This window comes from Ochotona princeps, chromosome X (genome assembly GCF_030435755.1).
Source record: "Ochotona princeps isolate mOchPri1 chromosome X, mOchPri1.hap1, whole genome shotgun sequence".
Lineage (NCBI taxonomy): Eukaryota > Metazoa > Chordata > Mammalia > Lagomorpha > Ochotonidae > Ochotona > Ochotona princeps.
In genome coordinates, this window is record NC_080865.1 from 24222695 (window position 1) to 24241717 (window position 19023).

A 19023-nucleotide genomic window follows, 5' to 3' on the forward strand; every position below is an offset into this window, starting at 1 on the left:
TATTATTAAGGCCCACAAGAAGAGCTCTATGTAGCACCTGCAAAAGAAATTCCAGAAGTAGTTTTATTTTGAGAAAATTTCCCCTTTTTTCCAAAGGACGTTTGGAGTCCTTACACAATGATTAAAATAACAATAGTAAAAATAATCTTAGGGCCCAGCACAACAGCCTATTGGTTACATCCTCGCCTTGCACGCACTGGGATCGCATACAGGTGCCAGTTCTAATCCCAGCTGCTCCACTTCCCCTCCAGCTCCTGCTTGTGGCCTCAGAAAGCAGAAGAGGACAGCCCAAAGCTTTGAGACCCTGTAATTACACGGGAGACCTGAAGGAGGCTCTTGGCTCCTGGCTTCAGATCAAATCATCTCCAGTCATCATGGTCACTTGGGGAGTGAACTAGTAGACAGAAGATTTTGTCTTTCCTTCTCTCTGTATATCTGACTTTCCAATAAAAATAAGTCTTAAAAAACATCAAACAATGTTTACAGTGAGATAAATTAACAGACAGAAAACTATTTCCCATGCTACTATTAATGCTTCTTCTGCCCTTACACTAAATACTTTCAAATTTACTATTTGCCGAGTGAACCTAAATGTGACATACGGTTCTCATACTGCTATATAGTACATATTCGTAAGTGAAGACTCCCGTTTTCTTCACTGACATATATAATGACACTTTCATTTAAAAACAAATCATGACTAAAACGTGGTACATCATAGCCTTGTCAATGACTCACATGGGAAGGACTACTATCAAGAACGTACACCCCACTGGCAGTTCTCTATCTATTCTAGTTTTGGTTGTTCGTTTGTTTGTTTGTTTGTTCATTTTAGCGAAAATATGCTTCAATGCTATAAACTGCTAAAGACTAAAATTAAAATAGGCATGAGACAGCTGAATAACAATCTAAGCCATTTTAAGGTGTATAAAACATGGTTGAATATAAACCAAAATTGAAATGTCTATGAAGAAGTCACAGGTTGTGGTTGAGAACTTGCATTTTCCTATTAACATATTGGTTAATCAATACCATGTCAATTAATGCCACAATGTTGTAAATGGTTGGAAATATTATGTTGGGGCTTTTAATTGATTGGGATGATACTCTGCCGGCTCTACCTTCAGACCAGAGATGGTCTCACCAAGAAACCATTGAACTTACCAGGACAATCACATGCTGGACTTTATGCTTGGTAAATACCTCCAATGAAAGAATGTCAACTGAATTTGAACTATGGAAATGCAACAAGGTGGAGCAATCCGCCATGGGGGGAGGGTGTGGGGTGGGGTGGGGGGAATCACAGTGCATAAAAAATGTATCACATAATGCAATGTAATTAAATGCAATAAAAATGTGTTTAAAAAAAATCCTCCAACTCTAAAAAAAAAAAAAAAAAAGAACGTACAGATGGGGCCCGGTGCGGTACCCTTGTGGCTAAAGTTCTCACGCTCCACACGCTGGGATCCTGTACAGGTGCCAGTTCTAACCCTGGCAGGCCCCGCTTCCCATCCAGTTCCCTGCTTATGGCCTGGGAAAGCAGTCAAGGCTGGCCCAAAGCCTTGGGACCCTGCACCTGCATGGTAGACCCAGAAGAGGCTCCAGATTCCTGGCTTCGAATCAGCACAGCTCTGGCAGTTGCTGCTGCTTGGGTGAGCGAAATCAACGGATGGAAGATCCTCCTCTCTGTCTATCTGACTTTCCAATGAAATAAATCTTTTTTAAAAAGGATGTACAGCTACCATTTTTTATTAATGGCAGCTAACAAAGACTCTGAAACAGCCAACTTTAGAGTGCCCTCAGAATGACTGCCCATGTTACATGCTTATGCTCACTCACTCTGTACGATATTTCTTTGATAGACACAATTCTAAGCACCAACTAAATAACCACCTTGATAATGGGAAAAAAGCAGCACTTCTAAAATGGGAAAATGCAGATTCAAATATCAGTAATATATAAATGATTTTCTGCCAAGTCAAGGAGTCCCTCAAAGCCACACTTATCCACTCTCAAATACCATCTAATTGACAGCACTGCAATGAAAATGAAAAAGCTCTTTGTAAACAGGATATTATATAAACAATAGGTAGCTTCTGCAAATGATGTTACTATATTTTGTTAAAGTAGTTTTTAGCAAAATGAAGCACTAGCTTTTTGTTCATGCTAAAACATGTTGTTCTACAAAATATGAATTAAAAATAAGGTAATAGCTCAACTTGGCAAACAGATAATGGGAGCTTGAAGTGAAAACCCAGAAGAGGTTTACATGTCCTTTTGACAATCCCTAAATTTGAAGGTCATTAGATTTGCTTATTGAATAAAATATTAATAATGTTATGACCATATGCTGAACGAGTATAGCCTTAAAAGATCTAGAGAATGATCTTGGGGAAGAAAAGCAAACACATACATAGTATCTGTAAGTGCTACAGTAATAATACTGCAAATCAGAGGCAGTAAAAGTTGATTCCAATTACAAGAATATTTGATTTCAGCACCTGAATATATTACTGCAAAATCTAGAATGTTGCACACATAATTACCTAAAAAGTCCACAAGTATAACTGTATCCTTATAAGCTCTAAATTTTCTTCTAGAGAATCATCTCTTTCAAGAATGTGGGAGTACAGCCTATGAATCACTATGATTAATTTCTCACTTTCTAAAATTCTAAAAATATAACTGCAAGATGTAAATCAAAATAAGCAATACATTATTGAATAAATACTCCAGCTTTGCCCATGGTAATTCTTAATGTCCCTTTCAAGGCCATTCAGTTGCTAGAGAACACTAACAGGGTGAAGGCAAACATGCAGAGAAAATGCTCAGAATCAAAAACATTTCTGAACAGTAATATGAATAAGTCCATTTTAATTTGATAATTACAGTGATGTGATTATATCTTAAAAACAACAAATGAAGTAATAAGTCCAATTCCCCTAAGGCTAGGGTGTTTATTAAAAGGTGAAAATAATTCCTATCATTTCCAACTAAACAACATTAATTTTGAAGATGTTTGGAAAGCCAAAGGATATGTGGGCGTTTGTCCGGTCAAGGTTTCAGCAGCTAACAATGCCCTGAGGCATTTTCTTTGCCAAGTGCTCACGTTAGACTTGTAATGTGGCAATCACGAATGGCCTCCAGTATTTTCAATTCATCCTTGACTATGAATTTCACCCGAGAAAATTGGGAAGAGGAGAAAAGAGCTTTCTCTTTGGCAATCTAGGAGAAAGCTGTGACAATTGGGTGATAATCAAATTCTCATGATTGGCTTAATTATTTATCCTTAATTACACTGACTTCTGTTTTAAATATTTTCAATATTCTTTTCAGACCAAAGAAAGCTTCAATGTATGAGGATGTGCTTTATTTAATATAACTCACTGTGTTGAAGACTTACTGAAGACGCACAGCGCAGGTAGATCTGACATATAGACAGAAACAGCAGCAAGCAAAAGTTGCACAATCTATCGTGTGAAGAAGCCTTCAATTTAATCTAATCACTTAGAATCAATTAATTTGGCCAATTCCAAAGGATTAATTAATGTAGCTCTATTTAGCTAAGGAAAATGTAAAATGTAGAAGAGACATTCCCATTATGTCAGTGTCAATATCAGACAGTCTGTGCACTGTCACATAGGAAAATTCACTTCCATTTCAGGTTTACTTGTAAATAACCATATTTCAAAAGTAAAATTACATAAAGAAAGAAAATACTGAGTGGGGAGAAATTCTGCTTTGAAATTGTTCCAAAAAGAAAAGCATGTAAATCACAATGGAAAATATTCTTCCTTAGCGTCATCTACGTTACTGTTATTTCATGAAAACCAAGGAGCCAATCAAAGATCATAAATAAATCATCATCATCATCTACACACCAGTAAGAGACAAAAAGGAAATGCTGCTAATTAGAAAGTGATGCATCATATATCAGCAAAGACAAGCCCGATTTGAGAAATGTGCTCAAAATTGATGATACATGGTATAGGCTTTTGGGTTTGTTTACCATCCTCTCATAAAACATCTAAATGTTGGCCCAGTAGAATTTCACAAGCAAGCTTATTCATTTATATAAAATCATGCTGAGTACATAAATTTGCAAAGGATTCAGAAATTAGGGTTTTACCTATAAAATACCCAATAGCAGACTATTGGTAAGTACCACCACAATTTTAAGTGGTTTATAGTCAGTATCTGTAACTGAGAGAACTACAGAAGGCTTAAGATGCTGCGTCTCACACCAGGGGCTACTGGGTCAAAGAGGCAGCTGTGTTTCAGGCAGGAAGTCAATAAGCTCCTGTTACAATAAGTTTGATTCAGTCTCAGTACCTAATTTTTGTTAACTACTTTTTTTAAGAAATTCAAGGGGCCCGGCACTGTAGCCTAACAGCTAAAGTCCTCATCTTGAACATACCAGGATCCCAAATGGGCACTGGTTCTAATCCTGGCATCTCCACTTCCCATCCAGCTCCCTGCTCACGGCCTGGGAAAGCAGTCTAGGACAGCCCAAAGCCTTGGAATCCTGCATCCGTGTGGGAGACCTGGAAGACATTCCTGGCTCCTGGCTTTGGATCGGTGCAGCACCGGCCGTTGCGCTCACTTGGGGAGTGAATCATCAGACGGAAGATCTTCCTCTCTGTCTCTGTTTTTCTCTGTATATCTGACTTTCCAATAAAAATAAATCTTTCTTAAAAAAAGAAATTCAAGGGAAGAAAATTTGCAATCACATCTCATCACAGTATGCCAGAATATACAAAGAACCCTTAAACACAATTTTGTTTTGTTTTTTAAGATTTACTTATTTTTATTGGAAAAGGCAGATATACAGAGAGGAGAGACAGAGACAAAGATCTTCAATTTGCTGGTTCTCTCCCGAAGCAACCTCAACAGTCGGAGCTGAGCCAATCTGAAGCCAGGAGCCAGGAGCCTGGAGCCTCTTCCACGTCTCCCACAAGGGTACAGGGTCCCAGGGCTTTGGACCCTGCCTGGCTGCTTTCCCAGGCCACAAGCAGGGAGCCGGAAGGGAAGTGGGGCAGCTGGAACATGAACCTGCTCCCATATGGGAATCCAGCACATGCAAGGCAAGGATTTAACCAATAGGCCATCACACCAAGCCGTAAACTATTTACTGTATTTTTAAAGTTATGTATTCCAATAGCACCTTGTTCAGCTCCTAGAAGATCATAGGACTATGGGTAAGGGTATATGCTTTAGACTATACTGTAAACTAAAAGTGTGACCTCAAACACTATGGAAGGAAGAAAAGAAGGTAGGGAAAGAAGGAAGGGAGCCAGGAAAATGAAGAAAGAAGGGTGGAGTAATAGCTAGCAGATTCATAGGAACCATAACTATGAATTACATAGAATCTGTTCTTTGTATTAATATCACATGAACATGAGAATCATATTACAGTGCTTATAATACATTTGCCGTGATCCTGAGAATCAAATGTATCAATAAATTCCCTTTTAAAAGTTAACTAGTTCACTACTTAGAATTACAGCTTTCTTGGCTCCAACAGTTCCTCAGTCTCCCAAAGTAAAAAACCCTTCACTATCTGTTACTTTTGTTTTTCACATTCTAAAGACAAGGGAAGAGCCTCTGGGAACACATTGTCTCTCATCTTAGCTTGAAGTAATATTAAATAGTTATGCATATCAATGTAAGACTTGTTTAGAAATTTCTTTCAAAACCTAGTTAAAGTTTCAGTTCTTTTCTATGTTTAATTTCTAGTCAGTATTGAATGATTGAAAGTATCCAAAATTGACTAAAAACTTAGCTCATAGCTGAGAACCATAAAGTAAATAAATGGCAATTGTCTTCCAGAATAATCTCAAATTTATGAACTGTTAAAAAATACACATGGCATTATGTACGCTTATTCTGCTTACTTCACTCCAAATGATTTACAATCATGTAATCACACAGAAAAAAAGACATCAGCATTCTGGGTTTTTTTTCTGAATAATCAGAAAATACATCAGGGCTTGTAAGAATTCAGTTTAAAATAGATTCATACATTCATGCAGGGAGAGCTGTAACAGTAAAAGACCTCAGAATTTTCAGTTTCTTAAGCCCTAAAGCCATACAAGGTATCACTTTCTTAGAGGAGATGCTTTGTGGATGTTAACATGATAAAGCATGTTCACAAACCAACTGTCATATGATATCTTATCTTCTATCCTTTCACATGAAATCACAAGGAATCAAGAAAGTGTGGAAAATCACTTCCATCAGGTAGCTGATAAAATAATGTGAACAATCTTGCTTAGACTCATATATGTGAAATTCACATCCCATCACTAACATTTATTCTGAAAAATCACTTAAACTTTTTGAGCCTTCGCTGCCTCTTTCAAAGGGAGGAAATGAAAGGAAATGGTACATGTAAATCTAACACATACAAAGTGCCATTTTTCCATAGTGAAAATCCAAGGAAATAAACCTACAGTGGTCCTCGGGAAAAGAACGTGTATTTTGTTCCTTTCTACACATTTTCCCTTAAAAACAAAAGCATGGGGAGACTGTGACAGATATCCATGTCACAATTCCTGAACCAAGGAACATGTTCTTTTTATATGAAGACAAAGATTTTGCTGGGGTCAGCACTGTGGCACAGTGGGTGAAGCCGCTCCCTGTAATGCCAACACTCCGTATGAGTCTTGGCTAATGTGCCTAAAAAACCAGAGGAGAATGGCCCAAGTACTTTGGCTCCTACACCCAATATCACAGACAAGGATGAAGCTCCTGGCTCAGGGTTTCAGTGTGACCCACCCTGGCCATTGTGGCTATTTGGGGAGTGAACCAGAAGGCGGAAGTTCAGTCTATCTATCCCTCCTTTCCTGTAGCTCCTTCAAATATATAACAAAATAATAAAACAAATCTTTAAAAATACTTTGCTGATGTAATCAAGGATTTTTTAAAAAAATGCTTTAAGACTTAGAAATTTTTTAAATTATTAAAACTTATTTTTATTTATTTTATTTTTTCAAAAGGTAGAGTTACACAGAAAGAAAGATCTTCCATTTGCTGGTTGACTTTTTTAAATAGCTGCAATGCAGGAGCTGAGCCCCTTAGAATCTAGGAGCTTCTTCCGGGTCTCCCACATACGTGGAGGTACCCAAGGACTTGAACCATTCTCTATTGCTTTCCCAGGCCATAGCAGAGAGCTGAATCAAGGGTGGAGCAGCCAGGACACTAACCAGTGCACATATAGGATGCTGGCTCTACAAGAAGAGGCTTAGTCTCCTGTGCCATGGTGCTGCCTTGGAAGAAACGGCAAGTTGTAACGTTTTACCATAATCATGTCATAAACAGATAAACATATATAATATTTTTTTGAAAACAGGAATACTAATATCAAAAATGTGGAATTCAACCTTTTGGGATTGGCTCATTTCCCTTAGCATTATGGTTTCCAGTTTGGCCCATTTGGCCACAAAGAACTGCATTTTGTTTTTTTTTTAATAGCTGAGTAGTATTCCATGGAGTAGATGAACCATAGCTTTCTTATCCAATCCTCTGTTGATGGGCATTTTGGTTGCTTCCATGTTTTTGCAATTACTGATTGTGCTGCTATGAGCATAGGAGTGCATGTTGGTTTCTCATAAAACAAGTGTTCTGGATATATTCCTAGGAGTGCTATTGCTGGATCATACGGTATGTTGAATTTGAGCATGTTTGCCTTAATTTAAGATGATATGATGTTATGTATAACATGTTATGTTTTGAATGTTATATGTTGTGTATAAACTAAAATTGAAGTATAGGTGAGGTGGTCACAGAAGGTGACTGGGAACTCGCATTTACTTTTAACATATTGGTTACTCATTACTATGTCAATTAATTCCATAATGATGTAAATTTTTGCTGATGGTATGTTGGAGCTTTCAATTGACTAGGATGATACTCTGCTGGCTCTGTCTTCAGACCAGAGAGGGTATACCTAAGAAGCCGTTGAACTTGACTGGACAACAAGATGCTGGACTCTATGTTTGGTATACACTTGCAATGGGGGAATCTCAACTGAACTTGAGCTGTGGTTATGCAACTAGGTGGAGGAATCCACCATGGTGGGAGGGTTTGGGGAGGGGTGGGGAGAACCCAAGTATCTATGTAATTGTGTCACATAATACAATGTAATTACTGAAGTTAAATAATAAATAATTTAAAAAAATGTGGAATTCATGACACTATAAAGTGTGGGCTGAAGGATATATTGCCATCTATGAAGCTTTGTTTTTTGTTGTTGGTTTTTTTTTTTTTTTTTTTTTTTGATGGGGATCTTGAGACAGGGAGAGTACAGAGCTGAGATTATCACCACAGGGCTACAGACTTTAAGCTAGTCCCTTCCTATTTAAAGTAGAGAAGTGGGATTAAATTGATTGTTCAGGTGTCTTCCATTTCAAAACTACTATAACTTCAAGTTAAAAAAAAAAAAGAAAAACTAAGTGAAACTACTTCCTTTCCCTATTCTCCTTATCTCCTCTCCTCCTTGCCTTAAAAAGAACTATTCCTCGGCCTTGTATTTGTGTTGCAGGAAGGAGGTAATTCTTTGTGCTAGCTGGTCTGGTAGCAGCCACTGAGGGATAATGAGACCCACTTACCCTAACAAGCCATGTCAGCTCCTTTATTTCACTGACAATAAGTAGGGAATCTCTCTTGCCCACTTCAATTTTCCCTGAGTTCTATTTTACTGGTCTCAAAATACACAGGCATAAGTTCCATAGGAATCCAATATGAACTCAAGGTCCCTGAAGAGCAGTTAGTTTCATGGGCAATTTTAGGTAAAAATGTCCTCATCAAGAGGGCTCCTTTCAAGGTTTTCTTCAGCTCCAAGAATTGAAAAATTCATGATCTGTTATTCCCAACTACAAAACTAAGGAAGTGTTTAGCTTCTCAGGAAAGAACATTAATCACTTGACCTTGAATTCAAAAGATCTGTTAAACCCCATATAATAATGGCCAGTGGCTAAACATATGCTTTAGTCAAATCTTGAATTTCAGGAATAGCATGATGGGAAGATTAAATTTTTAAATAGTTAAACTTCAAAGTTCATGGAAACAAAAATGAATGATCATTGCAACATTTTTAAAAAGTAATTTAAAGTCTTCATTTTTTAATAGTAAGGAAATGTGTTATCATACAAGCATAGATGACTGGACCAATAAATGTGGTGCTTCTACACAACGTAATATTCAACATAAAAAGAAGGAAGTAGGGCCCAGCACGCTAGCCTAGCAGCTAAAGTCTTTGCCTTGAACGCGCCAGGATCCCATTTAGGTGGTTCTAATCCAAGCAACCCCGCTTCCCATCCAGCTCCCTGCTTGTGGCCTGGTAAAGCAGTCTAAGGATGCTCCAAAACCTTGGGTTCCTGCACCCGTGTGGGAGACCTGGAGGAAGTTTCTGGCTCCCGGCTTCAGAATGGCGCAGCACTGGCAGTTGCATTCACTTGGGGAGTGAATCATCAGATGGAAGATCTTCCTCTCTGTTTCTGTTCTTCTCTATATATCTGACTTTGCAATAAAAATACATAATTTTTTTTCAAAAAAGAAGAGGGAAGTAATGATACACACCACAACATGGATCAGGTGAAGTGAACCTCAAAAATATGCTAGATGAAAAGCATCCACACACAGGTGACATACTGTATGATCCTATTCATACGAAATATTCAGAATATCCAATCCATAGAGACAGAAAGTAGATTCATGGTTTCCAAAGCCACAATGGAGGGAATCAAAGAACAAACTACATACAGGGTTTCCTTTTGTGGTGATGAAAATATTTCTAGCAAGTAAGGGTGATGTTTGCACAAGACTATAAAGGTACCAAATGTCATTGGTTTGTGTTTATTCTTAGTTCTTCTGGGCCCCTGCACCCACATGGGAGACCTGGAAGAAGATCCTTGCTCCTGGCTTCCGAGTGGCTCAGTGCTGCCTGCCGTAGTCATCTGAAGAGTAAACCAGTGGATGGAATACCCCTCTCTCTTTTACCTTCTCTCTACAACTCTGCCTTTCAAATAAAAAGCATTAATAAAAAGAGCCAGTGCATTAGGCCAGAATCTCCCCCTCCCAGCTCAGTGTATATGTGTGTGTCAATGCATCTACTTCTCAATTAAATACATCCTTTATACAAAGATCAAGGCCAGGATCTGAGTCTTCAGAGAATACTAGTAAAATCTTCTAAAAATAATATAAGCCCTCAAGGACAGGCAATCTCATATAGTAAGTGTTCTTAATATACACACAGAAGATAAGAAGCGCATAGTAGCATGGCCATGTGAAATTTTAAAACTTTATTTTCACCTTTCATTTGAAAGTCAGAGACAAACACAGACAGAAACTGATCCTCCATTTGCTAGTTTACTCTCCAAATGCAACAGTCATGGCTGGGCCAAGCTAAAGCCAAGAGCCAGACACTGAATCCAGGTCTTCCACATGGGTGTCTGTGATCCAAGTACTGGAACCAGCATCCATTGTCTATGTGATGTGTGCGTGAGCAGGAAGCTGGATCAAAGACTGAACCAGGACTTGCACCAAGCACTTCAATGAGGTATGGCCATTCCAAGGGTATCATAACCAGTGTGCTAAACATTTGGTCCCTTCTGGATTTTAAGCCTTCTCTTTCCCTGGCTGTTTAATCTGTAAGGAAAGTGACATCCTCCAACAGACCAAGAAGATGTGTGTGTCTAACTCCTTTTTGATGTCTAATCTTGATTTTTAGGTTTTTAAAAAGAATTTACGGATGCCCTAAAATAAATTTAGTGATTAAATCCAGAGGATGAAGAAATGTGATGAAAATGTGGAAGATTACAAATTAATTGTAGCAGGAAAAATTAATTCGGTAATACCATTATGATTTAGGTATTTCAGCACTCAAAAATTCCCATTACCATTCAAACAGGTGATTTGTTAACTGACCACTCTACTAAGTACCAACAGTGAAGACTAAGGATTCAAAGGCAGCAGCATATTACACAAAGTTACCTACATGCACGCCGCCCAGCTGCACATTCTGCAACATGAATGGCTCAGGCCTTTGGATCTCTGCTCCCACGTAGGAGACCTGCTGGAAGCTCCTGGCCCCTGGCCTCAGATCAGCTCAGTTCTGACCATTGCAGCCAATTGGAAATGAACCAGCAGATGGAAGATTCTTTTACTGCGCTTTCCTCCTAATCCTTTCAAATAAATGGAAAACAAAGCTTTAGAAACTACAGCTATTTTCAAGTTCAATAAGCTCATTGGTGTCTAAATTTTGAATTTTGATAAATCATGAAAAACAAATTTGTATAATCTTCAATTTTCAAAACTGTTAAATGTGAAATTTTCTTGTCTTCAAGCTACACTTGGACTGAAGAAAAAATTCTGAAGTGGTTAATTTTTTTATTTTTTTGAAATTTAAAATACCCCAAGAGGATCAGTTTCCCAAACTAAAATCAGTACACACAGCTTGAAATGCAGGTAAGTAATTCAGACTATCTGAAAATCAGGACACAGAAAATAAATCTAGGATAAATGGCCATTGCACCTAGTTTAACCTGCATGATATAAACAGTCAATACATAAAATATCCCTTCCTGAAAATATCTAGTTGGTACAAAGTCAATAGTATAAAAAGGAATCATAATGGCCGTTTTCAGCACTGTAGCTCCAGAGTTTATCCACAGCACAAGCCGCAGACTTGTAATTTATATTACTCCCCTACCTGAATAGAGAACTGGGGTGGTGGGGTCGTATGCATGAGAGAGAGGACGGAACGATTTTTGCATAAAGCAAAATGATACCTATGCCAACAGGTATTCAAGGAACTATGTTTGATGACTACTGAGTAATCAATTTAATTTTTAAAATAGTTAATTGTTTAATTAACACAATATTGCACAATTGAAAAACAAAATACAAGGCAGAGCAGTCTGGTTTGTTGTTAATACAACACACCTAGTATACACACAACACCTGTGCTTCTCCAGCTCCTCTCAGAAAAAATGAAGATTCTTATGTGACTTCAGATGCAAACTACAGGTGCAAATTTCTCATGCATTTTACACTGTAACCACACATAGGGTTTACACAGTTCCAAACTGACAGGTAAATACACAGCATCAATCCTTGCAAGTGTTCTAGACAGTTTGTAACATTGAAACATTCATTTAGTCATTCTCATATCGAACACTAAGGATTCAAAATGTTACAGGTACTCCTGGGTGTGGAAAGACAATGGTCAACAGGAATCTTAGCTCACACCCTCAGAGACTATCACCTCAGTTATCGACACGAAGCCCACATTGGTCAGCCCCATCAGAGGGCAGGGCTGACATCAGCTTCAGCCCCAGAGGACAGTGATCAGGGAAATGCCCTTCAGGCTGGTATTCACCAGAAAACACTGCCCTTTTAAGAAAGGACCCAGGAAATAGGAAGTAGAAAATCCCACTGGAATGAATAATTTTCAAAAAGACAGAAATAAAAAGGTCCATGGTATTGGGAATAAAGAAATCTTTTCAAGTTGGGTGGTGGGGCTAGGAAGAAGTTGTAACTGCCACACTAACATGAGAAAGCAGGGCGTGGAGCTAAGAAGCCACAACCAGGAGACAATTAACACAAGTCATATAGGGTGCCAGAGTCCCGTTCCATGAAAAAAAAAAAAAAAAACACACACACACACACACAAAATAATGCAGGTGAAACCAAGAATGGATCCCAGCAATGAATTCAGGTCTGAAAGGTATGGAAAGAAATCGAAAAAGGAAACCAGGCTAGCACAGCCATCACTCCTCCCAGTCAAGTAATCTTTGTTAGAGGAAATCATCACCCCAAGGGGAAAGATACCACACTTCCCTTCTGCTTTTATCTTTTCATTCACTCGTTTAGCAGCTTTTAACTGGGTGATCAATACTAATGTCTCTCGTGGTACCAGGCCTCCCATCATTTATCATATATAGTAGTTGTAAAAATCATCCGGATTATTTAACATTCTTTCCTTGTCTCACTAGATAAACACTCCAGAATAGGTCTGGTTTGAAAAGTTCAATTGTAAGGTCTGAGGGAGAGACTCAGTAAAAGTGTGATTTGTCTTTGGAAGTGTTCTTAATACCATTATACCCATAGAGTCACAAATGTTGATATTTAAGCATTAGAGATTATACTCTATGCAAGCACAAAACTACTGAATACAAATGGTTTTCAGTAAGAAAAAGGGGCTGTAATTTTTCTTAGAACATGTCAGAAGACGAAAATAGAGAAAAGCTAATAAAATTGCTTACAATTCTCATTCTGAGAAAGGTGAATCAATTTAACACTATGCTCTGAATACTACAAAACTCATTTAGGAAAGCATTGGAAAATAAACAAATACCAGTGTAGACCTACGGGTTTCAACCATATTTCACATTAAATTGGCTAGGCAGAGAAAACACTTCAGAGACTTGTTTTTGCCATTAAAAAATGCCCACATGCTATCGGTCTGCACGATGGCCCAGATTCAGGTCTGGTACCTCTGCACATTAAATTACCAAAAAAAATTCTTTTTTGCTAATCAGATATGTTAATCTTCTATGATTTGTTCATGCACATAATCTTTTCATTCTATCTTAGTCCAGACTGTGCTTCTAAACAATTATTCCTGTCTTGCCCAACTGGGTCAGAAATCCAAGTGCCTGTCATTAGAGTTCTTTGGTAGACATCATAACCAACTGGGTGAAGTTCTAACTTTTCCACAGCATAAGTAACTTATACATGAGGATCAGATTACTAAAAATAAAAAAAGCCATTTTGTAGTATTGAATGCAATGCATAACTTCACTTGTATTAAATATGTTTACATCCTTCTGACTGGCAAATGCATTAAAATGGATTTTATAATTTTATTCCATATGGATACAACAGTATAACCAGGATATTCTTTTTAGCAATCAGAAAATATGGAGTGCTTGAGATTAAATGTTCATTACGATTAAAAGGCATAAGTTCAAATGAGCGTGATCCTTTGTCCTTTTGATTTATTTGGTCATGTTTTTTTCCGATTTTTTTAAGAAATCTTTCTGAATGACTTTTAAAAAGAAAAAAAACTAACTGAAATTCATGAGCAATTGAGCAAGTATGGGCATTTTCATTGGTCGAACATATAAATTGTGGATAATTTCATTTTACTTACATGTTACTCTTATTTGTGAGCATAGAGATGTATTCTATCTATAGATAGTCTTCCTCAAGTGTGCACACAAAAACCCAACTTTGGATTGGTACTTTAATTCTCAGAATCACACCTTGGCAACAATGATTTAAATACTTAATACTTAAATACTTTGTCAGCCTATGACTACCATAATAGTAAGACTTATAATTAGAATAATCAGAATTTATCTCATCCTTTAATGTTTGTGAATCTATTTTATGACAAATTTTACATGGATGTTTGTTGTAAGAAATTTATTATACAAGCCCTGGTGCATAGCCTAGTGACTGAAATCTTCGCCTTGCAAGTGCCAGGATCCCATACGGGCACCAATTCGTGTCTCGGCTGCTCTGCTTCCCATCCAGCTCCCTGCTTGTGCTCTGGGAAAGCAGTCAAGCAGGGCCCAAAGCCTTGGAAGCCCAGAAGTTGTTCCTGGCTTCAGATCAGCTCAGCTCCGGCCCCTGTGGCCACTTGAGGAATGAATCAGCGGCTGGAAGATCTTTCTCTGCCTCTCCTCTTCTCTATAAATCTGACTTTACAATAAAAATAAATAAACCTATTATAAAAGAATTTATTATACAGATGTTATTAATGGCGATAACACTTGGAAAGTTTAAAGTCACTTATCCAAGTTTGTAGTATTAGAGGGGGAAACCCTGTGTCTTGGATTCAGTTATGCTGAATTTAACACCCCGTTCTGATTTTATTACCTTGTGATGCTTCTCCTCAACTGAGTGCAAAGCATAGTTATGGTCTATTGTGAAAATTTAAGGCAAAAAGAAACCTGGAGCATCAAATCACAAATGCAGGCTACAGAGAAAAAAAAAAAAAGCTTTTGCCAGTATCACAGATGAGACTGACTTTTTCTTCTTAGCTTTAACAACAGCGAAACAACTCTATCTGGAACAGGTGTTTGACCTAGCCGGTAAGACACTTGCAGCCCCTATCAGAGCATTTAGAGTTCCATGACTTCCTGTTATTCATGGTCCAGGCTTGCTGCTACTGCAGACACTAGCAAGCAACAGGGCTGGCTCCAGGGTGACACACAGTGGAGCCCAGCCACCGTGGGCATTTGGAGAATGAATTAGCACCATGGGATTTCTCTGTCTGCCCTTCAACACATTTTTAAAGGTATATTTTTCCTAATTTCTCAGCACTGAGAATTAAGTCTATTTCATTTGACTATCTCCCCCACCCCCACACCCCTGGCCCAAATCTCAAGGCGCTGGTTGAAACTAACAAGTCACCAAAAGTACTAAGAGTCCAGTCAATGTACCAGATACTGCACAAGGCTGTGGGATACACCAGAATTAAAACGTGTCTTGTCCATACTTTTAAATGGGTAGAGTGAGTAAGTCGTTTCAGTGTGTCACAGTTTCAGCAAAGCCCTGCTTTCTAGGAAATCTTCTGGATGTGGTCAAATGAGATGGCTGGTCACACTATACCCAAGCACTTTTTTTAAACTAAATTGAATTTCTATATAGACATAAACAATCAGAATGGCACTGATGTACATTCATAATAATGGCAGACCTCAAGGCAGTGTAAACAAAGCAGATGTTCTACATATGTGCCTGGGAAACCTTTTACACTTATTCATCAAGCCCATATTAGCAGAAGTCAATGTATCCTAGCTCACCCTTTAATTTCCTACACTGAAACTAACTCAAATTCTTACTCATTTTTTTCTCTACAACCCTTAGAGCTGTATTTTTTTTTTTTTTTTTTTTTTTTGCCACTCCAATTCCTCGTCCAGGTAGCCTTAACTCGAATATGTCATAGTCACTATTATTGTTTGTAATATATTTCTTACCCAGTAGAGGACTTGGAATATAATAACACATTATAGATGGTTTACTGAAAGAAGGACTCACAATTTTGGATTTCTATTTTTATCCACAACATAAAGTCCACCTTTGTTCAACATAACAGATAAAGATGATTTTGATGAGTGTTTCATGATTGTCAAGTATATCTCACACACTTACATTTCCTCTTTCAATTCTCTTAACCAGTCTGAGAGAATGATTACCCTCATTTTATAAAGACTCAAGACAGGCACTTTTGGACCTAGCACAATGGCTCAATTGGCTAATCCTCCCACTTTAACCACCAGGATCCCATATGAGCACCGGTTTGCATCTCTGCTGCTCCACTTCCCATTTGGCTCCCTGCTTGTGGCCTAAGAAAGCAGTGGAGGATAGCCCAAACCCTTGGGACCCTGACCCACAGGGGAGAGCTGGAAGAGGCTCCTGGCTCTTGGCTTCAGACCGGCCCAGCTCTGGCTGCCACTTGGGGTATGAACTAGTGGATGGAAGATCTTTCTCTGTCTCTGCTCTCCATAAATCTACCTTTCCAATACAAATAAGTAAATATTTTTTAAAAGAAAAAAAAGGCATTTCCAGGTCTACCTGATGACAAATTTCATGACCACAACAGCCTTTCCCTGAGCCCCGGTATATTAAACGCCTTTTAGAACTGGAGGATGCAATAGGTAAAATGTATTTCCCAGCGCTAACATTTGTCAGTAGAGACCATCAACTAGGAGAAATATGGTACCCCAAGTGTTGGATGGACACAGCTATTTGTAACATGCAACTAGGAATTTAAGACAACAGATCAATCATACATTGACTACAGCCACATACAATTCATATGCAAATTCAGGGACACAAAATTGAATAACAGCTCTGTGTTCCCAGCAGGAATCCAGTGACATGACCAATGAATGGCTAGTAAGAGCACACTTTATGAATTTCCACAACTAACCTCAAGCCACCCCAAACAGATATGCCAAGCCTATACACTGCAGAGCAAGATGCTTTTGTCTTTTACTCAAGCAGCTCCCCAGGCACGATCTAGCTCCACAGAAATTCTAATGCAGCCACAGTTCATGTGGGGATTTGCGTTAGACAAAATGTTTGTGCCCTCCTGAAATTCAAACTGTGAAATTCTAAGCCCCAAAATGATGACACTAGGGGCTATGCTCTCTGGGGTGTGGTGTGATTAGGCCTTGCGCGTGTGTGCGTGCAGTACTCAGGAAATGGATGTCTTTATCAGCGATACAAGAAAGAGCACTTGCACTCTGTGCTTCATCATCTGAAGATTCAAGATTCTGGGTATGCAACCCAGAAGCCAGCTCTCACCCAATCCCACCATGGCATCTTGAGAAATAAATTTGTTGTTTACAAGCCAGTGTTATAAACAGCATAGTACTTTTTTATAGTATGAAGATACAGTTAGGACATCAATTCCCAAGACAGGGAGGATCAGATCTGCAGTCACCACAAAGTTGTCCAGAACCAGAAATCTGGGAGCTCGAGAAAAAAAGAAACTTATTATCGGAGGCCAAGCAAATATCTATTCACAGGAATACATGAGCAGCCCAGTTCCTAGGATTAGGGCACAAAACCCAAAGCAGGTAAGCAGCTGTGGAGGAAAATTCGAGCATGAGATCAAAATGGCGCCACACAGCTCTCCCGAGTTATCCATGTCTCTCGTTTTTCTATGATGATAAGCTTCACTGTTGCAGTACAAACCCCGCAAAACATGAGAGTCGTATCTAAGGTTCAGGCAGACCCAGTTTATGACCTAGTTCACAGGATAACAGTACTGGAAATCTAGGTAAGAAGCTAATTAATTAGTCACCATAACTATCTTGGGTTGTATGCACTGTATATTTCCCAAACGTATTTTTAAATGGTAATTCAGTAGATATAATAGCCCAAGAATGGTTCCATTCACTTGACTGGGATTTTAAAAATCATGACTTTCTTGAGAATACCTATACAACACTTCAAGGGAAATGGCATTCTAAAGTGAATTCAAAGTTATGCCTAAAAACAAAGCAGAACTGACTTGGCATTAGGAGAACTCTCTACTCAACAAAATCATCCAAATCAAAATGGAAATTACTTATGGAATGCTTAGAAAAAAATCGCAGTTTCCCAAGCCCTCAGCACAAGGTAGAATTAAAGCTACTATCTCTTGAAAGTGGGAAAAGTCACAAATCTTTAACAACGTTAGTTAGCAAGTTGTTATGGCTAAGTCAGCAATGAAGCCAGCTGACGGAAATCCAGTGTCATTGGCAGGCTAGATAGTTTAATTCAAAACAGCTGATTGTTTCAACGAGGTACTTAAACTGAACAAGAGATTCAGTTTGAAAACAAAATACACTTAAAAACCACCCAGTAACACAAGTCCCTATATAGTTTAGGAGTATTTGACTGAAATACCGTTTTAGAAATGCAACTCATCTCTCGTCCTGGCTGCGGCTTCCTCTTGGGTCCTCTCGCACAGTCTTCTAAGCTCCAGACGAAGGTCTTCAGCCCCACGTCCCTCGTGTCTATCAGACTTAGCCGCCTTTGCGAACATATTTTCATTAGCCCAACCCACAACTAGGTGAAGTCCGCTGCTGCTGCTTACCGAGCACAAAATCCACACAGGTAAGGGCTAGGCCATTTGGATAGAGTCTGAGCTTTTCCGTATCCCGCAGTACCACAAAGAAAGAATTTCTTGGCGTACAAAACACCAGAGCTTAGCGGGAACCAGGAAATGAGGCTTACTTCGGGACCGCTAAAGCTGTTCTTCACAGAACAGGATCATGACTCGGCGACTGCTGTAAGCCAGTGAGCGTGAGGGAGCGTGAGGGAGCGTGGCTGAGCGTGGCTGAGCGTGGCTGAGCGTGGCTGAGCGTGGCTGAGCGTGGCTGAGCGTGACCTCTCATAGGCCAACGGAGGCTAGTGCCCGCCCAGGCCGAAGTAGCGCCGACCAAGCACAGAGGCGCGCGCTTGCGCGCGTGATACCCATTCTTGCGTCCCCTTTCACGTTCCTGTCCAGTTCTATGA

The 19023-nt window shown here is 38.9% G+C and overlaps 1 protein-coding gene across 1 annotated transcript in view; it reads right to left on the reverse strand.

Moving 5' to 3' along the window:
* IL1RAPL1 (interleukin 1 receptor accessory protein like 1) overlaps positions 1-18584 on the reverse strand; it is a 1231223-nt gene extending 1212639 nt beyond the window's left edge. The window contains exon 1 of the mRNA XM_058658644.1: positions 18412-18584. The gene's annotated coding sequence lies outside the window, so the exon portion shown is untranslated. The remainder of the gene's footprint in view (positions 1-18411) is intronic.
* Positions 18585-19023: the final 439 nt, after the last annotated feature.